Genomic DNA, 8,948 nt, shown 5'->3' on the forward strand with positions numbered 1-8,948 from the left:
AGGTCAATTAGCAGGCTAATTGCGTTTTCCTATTGCAAACGGTTATTAGGAAAACACCGTGGGTGATGACCTCAGGCAACACACACAGTTTCCAGGAATAAACCGTGTTGGATCAATGAACAATCACACACGACATTCTCTTCAAAACTGTTTGCGTTATGCCACCTTGCACAAACGTTTTCCTTGGAGCGAGTGTGTGGATGTACATACGAATGTAAACGTTTAGCAGGGACTGGTTGTGTGGGATGTACTTGCGACCAGAAGCGATTTTGCATGTATAATTGTATTTTTTAGTCTACTGTATGTATTACCATATTTTGGCGCTCGCGGGTCACACACGACCTCATTTGCCGAGCATGTGTGCCAGGAGGGCATATCCCTGACGGTTTCTGGGTCGTGTGGGAAGGACCCCCCTATCGCTCACACTCACTTGGAGACGGTTCCAAATGCCGTTGCGGAAAGGGGTTAAAAACCATTTGTATAGCACCTCGTTGTACTAGTGATGTTGCATTAATTAGTATGCTTGGAATTTATGCCAGAGATATGATTATACTTGTTGCGCTAGGATGAAGGCTCCACACCTTCCCTTTTAATGATAATGAAAGCTTAGCTTCTTATGCTAATGGTAGATATGATTACTATACGTGGAACGAATAGAAGAATTTGTTGCTTCTATGGGTGCTTATGAAGTTGAATCTTTGTTTGAAAAGTATGAAGCTTTTGATGATGATGTTTATAGACCTAAATTTTTTGCTACACTTAAATATTGTTATGAGAATTATAAGTACAATTCCAATATTGATGTATTTATTGAGGAAGTATCTGCTGTCCAAGAAGAGACTAATATTTTGCAGTAGTCTATGGAAGAAGGAATTGATGAAACTGTGAGCTCATTGGATGAAAAAGATGACGAGGAGAGCTAAGAACAAAAGGAGGAAGAGTGGATTAGCTACCTGTCCCCACCTTCTAATGGGAGTAACTCTTCAACTCATGCATTGTTTAATTTCCCTTCGTTCTTACCGAAGGATGAATGCTATGATAATTGCTATGATCCTGTTGATTCGCTTGAAATATCCCTTTTTGATGAAGTTGATGCTTGCTATTCTTGTGGCAAGATGCCAATATGAATTATGCTTATGGAGATGAACTTGCTATAGTTCCTTATGTTAAGAATGAAATTGTTACTATTGCACCCTCACATGATAGTCCTATTATCTTTTTGAATTCTCCCAACTACACTATATCGGAGAAGTTTGCTTTTATTAAGGATTATATTGATGGGTTGCATTCTACCATTACACATGATGATTTTGATGAATATAATATGCATGTTCTTGCTGCTCCTACTTGCAATTATTAGGAGAGAGGAACTATATCTCCACCTCTCTATGTTTCCAACACAAAAAATTGCAAGAAAATGCTTATGCTATTTGTTGGCCTTTACTTGATGTGCATGAGTTGTTCTTGTATGACATGTCGATGCATAGGAAGAGAGTTAGACTTCGTCATTGCATGATATATGTTTCTTTGTGCCCACTACTAAATTATAAGTCATTGCTAATTAAAATTGGCTTTGATATACCTTGGGATCTGGGTGGATTGATTACTTGAGCACCTTATGCCTAGCTTAATGGCTTTAAAGAAAACGCTGCCAGGGAGAAAACCTCGAAGTTTTAGAGAATCATTTATTTTCTGCTGAGTAATTTTGTAAATATAAAAAAATAGAGGGGAACCTAAAAACTTCTTCAAAAAGAGAAGCGATTGAAAGGTGATGCATTGGAGAAGTGAGGGTCGACCTTGAACACTTGTGTTCATGCTCATGGAAACAATGTAATTTTTTCATGGAAGCTTCTCACAAAAATAATTATCCCCTTGTACAAATCCATTGTATTATAAAAATAATGTTCCAAGATTTGCCTTTAGGATGATTAGATTGCTTGTTGGTATGTGCGGTGTAAAAACAAAAAACTTTGGCTGTAGTGTGTTAATTTTCATTTTTTACTGGAGCGTCAAAAGTTTCTGAAATTTTTACACAATATTGCTATACAAATTGATTATCTTTTCCTAAGTTTTCACAATTTTTGAGGTTACAGAAGTACAGTAGATGTCCAGATTGTTATAGACTATCTTGTTTAAGACAAATTATGTTTTTGATGCATTGTTTTGCTTTTTATGAAAATATCGATTCTATCGGTGACATAAGCCATAGAGAAGTCGTAATATAGTAGATACAATGCAAAAACAAAATATGAATGGTTTTTGCAACAATACTTAAAGTAGTGTTTGCAATATTGTACTAATGGATCTTACCGAGCTTTCTGTTGAGTTTTGTGCGGATGAAGTGATCAAAGATCGAGGAGGTCTCGGTATGAGGAGAAGGAGGATAAGCAAGAGTTGAAGCTTCGGGATGCCCAAGGACCCCAAGTAAATATCCAAGTATACTCAAGCATCTATGCTTGGGGATGCCCCGGAAGTCATCCCATCTTTCTTCAACAAGTATCGGTATGTTTTTGTCTTTGTTTCGTTCATGTGATATGTGTAAATCTTGGAGCGTCTTTTGAGTTTAGTTTTCATTTTTCTTTTATGCACCATGCTGGTATGAGATAGTTCATGGTTGATTTATATAATGATCATTTCACTCCACTTATATCTTTTGAGTATGGCTTTATAGAATGTAACACCCACGATGCGGCTATATCTCTCATGTGTTGGAGCACGACTTAGAGGCATAACCGCATAGTAGGCATGTCGCAAGAGGGGTAATCTTTACACATCCCATGTACTGAATAAGAAAGGGATAAAGAGTTGGCTTACAATCGCCACTTCACACAATACATAAATATAGCATTACATCATCCAGAATACAATCAAGGTCCGACTACGGAACCAAATAAAGAAAGACAACCCCAAATGCATAGATCCCCGATCACCCTAACTGGGATCCTCTACTGATTGTCTGGAAAGGAAACATAGTAGCGTCCCGAATCCTCGTAGAACTCCCACTTGAGTTCGGTCGCGTCCCCTGCACTGGCATCATCGACACCTACATCTGGTTTTGGAAGTAATCTATGAGTCACGAGGACTCAACAATCTCACACCCTCGCGATCAAGACTATTTAAGCTTATGGGTAGGAAAGGTAGTGAGGTGGAGCTGCAGCAAGCACTAGCATATATGGAGGCTAACTTACGCAAATGAGAGCGAGAAGAGAAGCAAGGCATGGTCGAGAAGCTATAAGATCAAGAAGTGATCCTAAAACTACTTACGTTCAAGCATAATACGAAACCGTGTTCTCTTCCCGGACCTCGCCAAAAAGATACCATCACGGCTACACACGCGGTTGATTCATTTTAGTTGAGTTTAGTATCAGGTTTTCTACAACCGGATATTAACAAATTCCTATCTGCCCATAACCGCGGGCACGGCTTTCGAAAGTTCAAAACCCCGCAGGGGTGTCCCAACTTAGCCCATCACAAGCTCTCACGGTCAATGAAGGATATTCCTTATCCCAGGAAGACCCGATCCGACTCGGAATCCCGGTTACAAGACATTTCGACAATGGAAAAACAAGACCAGCAAAGCCACCCGAATGTGCTGACAAATCCCGATAGGAGCTACACATATCTCGTTCTCAGGGCACACTTGATAAGCAATCCGTACAACTAAAACCAACCCTCAAGTTTCCCCGAGGTGGCGCTGCAAGGGGCTCTAGTTTGGACCAACACTTAGAGGAGCACTGGCCCGGGGGTTTAAAATAAAGATGACCCTTGGGTCCGCGGAACACAAGGGAAAAAGGCTTAGGTGGCAAATGGTAAAACCAAGATTGGGCCTTGCTGGAGGAGTTTTATTCAAGGCGAACTGTCAAGGGGTTCCCATTATAACCCAACCGCGTAAGGAACGCAAAATCAAGGAAAATAACACCGGTGTGACGGAGACTAGGGTGGCAAGAGTGGAACAAAACACCAGGCATAAGGCCGAGCCTTCCACCCTTTACCAAGTATATAGATGCATTAAAGTAAACAAGATATAATAATGATATCCCAACAATATCCATGTTCCAACAAGGAACAAACTCCATCTTCACCTGCAACTAGCAACGCTGTAATAGGGGCTGAGCAAAGCGGTAACATAGCCAAACAACGGTTTGCTAGGAAAGGTGGGTTAGAGGCTTGTCATGGCAATATGGGAGGCATGATATAGCAAGTGGTAGGTATCACGGCATAGCAATAGAGCGAACAGCTAGCAAGCAAAGATAGAAGTGATTTCGAGGGTATGGTCATCTTGCCTACAAAGTTCTCCGAGTTGACGAAAACTTGATCCTCGTAAGCGTACTCAACGGGTTCCTCGATCACGTAATCTTCTCCCGGCTCTACCCAAAGCAAGAACACAAGCAAAGGAAACCACAATCAACCACGGTGCAATGCGCAAGCAACATGATGCAAAACATGGCATGATATGCGGGATGTGATATGCAATGCATATGCGTGCTCCGGAAGGAAAAGATTGATCAAGGCATCAACTTGGCAAACCAAGTGCGCCGCTGGAAAGATGATTTGATTTCAGTCGAAATTGATATAAATATCACCAAAATCGGAGGCACGGTTTGCAAATGGCAAGCAAAACAAGAATGCACCATTCTGCGATTAACAGCACGATGCCATCTAGAATGCAACAAGAAACTAAGCTTCTGCACTCCCACATAGAAACAAAGCACATGGCAGTGATCTACTCAAGATGCTTGACAAAAGATGAACACTGAGCTATGGCTAAATCACACAAAAGCAGGTTCAAACAAGCATGGCAAAAGTGCAAAAGATAGCAGCTTCACAGACTTAGTGAAAATACTAACATGTCAGGAATTAACATCAGGAAGCAATGTTTGGAGCAAGATAACAACATGCTATAGGAACATAACATAGCAATCAAAGGAATGTCATGAATCTACTCAAAGCATATAACAAAAGTTCCTTACTGACCATAAGCCAAAAAGGATCAAAAGATATGATGGCACCCATGTAAACATAGCAAGTTACGTTACCAGATTCAGACTTAGCAGAAAACTGAGCATGGCAAAAAACAGAATTATGAAGGCCTCTTTGCGAGCTCGATTCACTCATCACAAAGCCTTGCATGACAAGCTAAGCATACTACCAGCAAGAAGGCATGTTCAAGAAGCTAACCATGGCAAGAACAAGTTCATAGCATGCTTGGATCAACTACAACAACCTTGGCGAAATTTATTAACACGTAAACAATCTGCCAGGAACATTTTATAGAAAAAGTAGAGCAAGATTGAGTCATGCTAGGGCACTCCATAAATGCAAACAGGGGCATGGATGGATAGAGCACCACCATATGCCCAAATCATCCTTACTGAACATACTGAAAAGAAGCATGGATCTCTGTGTAGCAACATGAATACATGGCATAAAAATAACAGCAGGGAAATGACAGTGAAATTCTAAGTCCCTGAAAACCAGCAATATCATCAGAGCTAATTTGCATGCTTGTGATAGTAAACACATTGATCACAAAAATACATGGAATACACCCCTGTAAAGATGGCATGACATAGCCCAAAACAAATGTACAGCTCATGCCCATATGCAGCACACAATAAATGTAGCAAAAATGACAAATGCTCATACTCTCCTAAGAATCAGCACCTAAAATTTTATAGCACTCTTGCACCCATGATTTGGGTATCAAGATGGACTCAAACAAGCATGGCACAATGGAACAACATGAAGAGAACATCATGATGAACATTTTGATATATTGCACGTCCAAAAATGGAGCATCACACAGGAAGTTATGGCATGATGAATAGAGGCATAACACATGATGGGGGGAAAGACTTAGTGGAAATTCTACCCCGCGAAACAGATCTAGGGTTCGTCTCCGAGCGCGTGAACCGAGGCAGGGCCGGAGTACTTTCCGGAGAGGGGGAGGTGGCTGGAGAGGAGGTGGATCCGGTCTGGCCCGACCGGATCCGGCCGGCGACGAGGCCGGGAAGACGCGGCGACGGCGGGGCGGCGCCCCCGTGCGGCGGTGCGGGGCGGCGAAGGCGCGCGGCGGCGGCGATGGCTGGCGGCGGCCGGCGTTGAGGGAGTGAGGCGGCGGCGCAGCGAGGACTCGGCGGCGGGGCGCGCGGCAAGGCGCGAGAGGAGCGCGCGGGCTCGGGGGGGCCGACCCGGGCCTGGCGGGCTGGCGGCAGGGACAGCGCGGTGGCGACAGGTGGCGACGTCTGGTTGGTCAGGCGGCGGTGGCGGACGCATCCGCCGGACGTGGACGTGTCCGGCGGCGCGGGAGGAGTGGGGCTTAGGGTTTCGTCCAGGAATGGAGGAGGAGACGTTTTTATAGCTAGAGGGGGCTAGGAGAGTCCAAATGGGGAGCGTTTTTCAACCACGCGATCGTGATCGAACAGCCGAGAGGATGGATGGGTTATTGGGCCACTTTGGATGGGTGTTTGGCTGCAACACACACGAGGTCTTTACGGTTCCCCGGTTAACCGTTGAAGTATCAAACGAACTCCAAATGGTATGAAACTTGACAGGCGGTCTACCAGTGGTGTACCAAGGCCACTCGGAAAATCTTGGTCCATTCCGAGAATGTTTAACACCCGCACACGAAAATAGGCAAAAGGGGGCGCCGGAGGACGTAGGAGTGCCAGATTGCAAAACGAACAACGGGGAAAAAGCTCGGATGCATGAGACGAGCACGTATGCAAATGAGATGCACATGATGACATGATATGAAATGCATGACATGAAAAAAATGCAAAACGAAGACAAAACCCAACCACGATGAAAACTCATAACATAGAGCCGAAAATGGCAAGAGTCGGAGTACAAATATGGTAAGTTACATCCGGGGTGTTACATAGAATGCTTCATGTGCTTCACTTTTATCATTTGAAGTTTGGATTGCCTATTTCACTTCAGATAGAAAACAATTGTTTGTAGAATGCTATTTTGCTTCACCTATATTTATTAGAGCATTGTCTTTTGTAGAAAGAATTAAACTCTCTTGCTTCACTTATATCTATTTAGAGAGTCAACATGAATTGGTCATTTGCATGGTTAGTCATAAAATCCTACATAAGACTTATGGATCACTGAATATGATATGTCTGATTCCGTGCAATAGTTTTGCGATATAGAGATGATAATATGTGGTAGGTACTAGCAAACGGTTGTGGCTAGTAAGAATATTGGTGTTAAGGTTTGTGATTGCTGAAGAATGCATGTATAGTCTCTCGTTATGCTGTGAAGTTAGAGCATGATTTATTATTGATTGTCTTCCTTATGAGTGGCGGTCGAGGACGAGCGATGGTCTTTTCCTACCAGTCCATCCCCCTAGGGGCATGCGTAGTAGTACTTTGCTTCTAGGGCTAATAAACATTTGCAATAAGTATATGAGTTCATTATGACTAATGTGAGTCCATGGATTGTACACACTCTTACCTTTCCACAATTTGCTAGCCTCTACGGTACCGTGCATTGCCCTTTCTCACCTCGAGAGTCAGTGCAAACTTCGTCCGTGCATCCAAACCCCGTGATATGATATGCTCTATCACACATAAGCCTTAATATATCTTCCTCCAAACAGCCACCATACCTACCTATTATGGCCCTTCCATAGCCATTCTGAGATATATTGTCGTGCAACTTCCACCGCTTCCATTTTGATGACTTGAGCATTCATTGTCATATTGCTTTGCATGATCATAAGATAGCTAGCATGATATTTCCATGGCTTGTCCGTTTTTTGATATCTCTGCTATGCTAGATCATTGCACATCCTGGTACACTACCAGCGGCATTCAGATAGAGTCATACTTTGTTATAGGTATTGAGCTGTAATTTTTATTTCTTTTGAGTTATAAGTAAATAGAAGTGGGATGATCATCATTATCCATTATTAGAGCATGTCCTAGTGAAGAAAGGATGATGGAAACTATGATTCCCCCACAAGTCGGGATGAGACTCCGGACGAAAAGAAAAAATGAAAAAAAGGAAAAGAAAAAAAGGAAAAAAGAGAGAAGTTACAAAAAGAAAAGAGGCATGCTAATTCCACACTTGTGCTTTAAAGTAGCATCATGTTTTTCTTATAGAGAGTCTCATATGTTTTCACTTTGATATACTAGTGGGAATTTTTCATTATAAACTTAGATGCACACCAAATAAGTTTTCATGTTGAGCTTTCATACACTTATAGTTCTTGGTGCATTCATTGCATGGCAATTCCTACTCCTATCATTGATATCCATTGATGGGCATATTCATAGCCCGTTGGTTCGCAGCGTCGATGTGAAACTTTCTTACTTTTTGTCTTCTGTATATTTACCCCTATCATCATACTCTATTCCACCTGTAGTGCTATATCCATGGTTGTGCTCATTTATTGCATGAGGGTTGAAAAAGCTGAAGCGCGTTAAAAAGTATGAACCAATTGCTCGGCTTGTGTTAAGAAGACAGAGCATGAGAAGACAATATGATTTTGTAGGGATAGCTTTCTTTAGCGTTGATATTTTGAAACACACGATTGTTTGTTGGGATGCCTGAGTATTGATGTCTTTATGTAAAATTTTAGACTATTGGTTTGAATCACTTATGTCTTAATATTCATGCCATGATTAGATATATGATCAAGATTATGCTAGGTAGCATTCCACATCAAAAATTATCTTTTTTATCATTTACCTACTCAAGGACGAGCAGGAATTAAGCTTGGGGATGTAGATACGTCTTCGTCGTATCTATCATTTTTGATAGTTTCATACCAATATTATACAACTTTCACATATTTTTGGCAACATTTTATATGATTTATTGGACTAACCTATTGATCCAGTGCCAGTTTCTGTTTGTTGCATGTTTTTTGTTTCGCAGAATATCCATATCAAACGAAGTCCAAACACGATAAAATTTTACGGAAAGTTATTTTG

The sequence above is a fragment of the Triticum urartu genome, chromosome 6A (genome assembly GCF_056163025.1).
Source record: "Triticum urartu cultivar PI428250 chromosome 6A, HENAU_Tu73, whole genome shotgun sequence".
In the NCBI taxonomy this organism is placed as follows: Eukaryota; Viridiplantae; Streptophyta; class Magnoliopsida; order Poales; family Poaceae; genus Triticum; species Triticum urartu.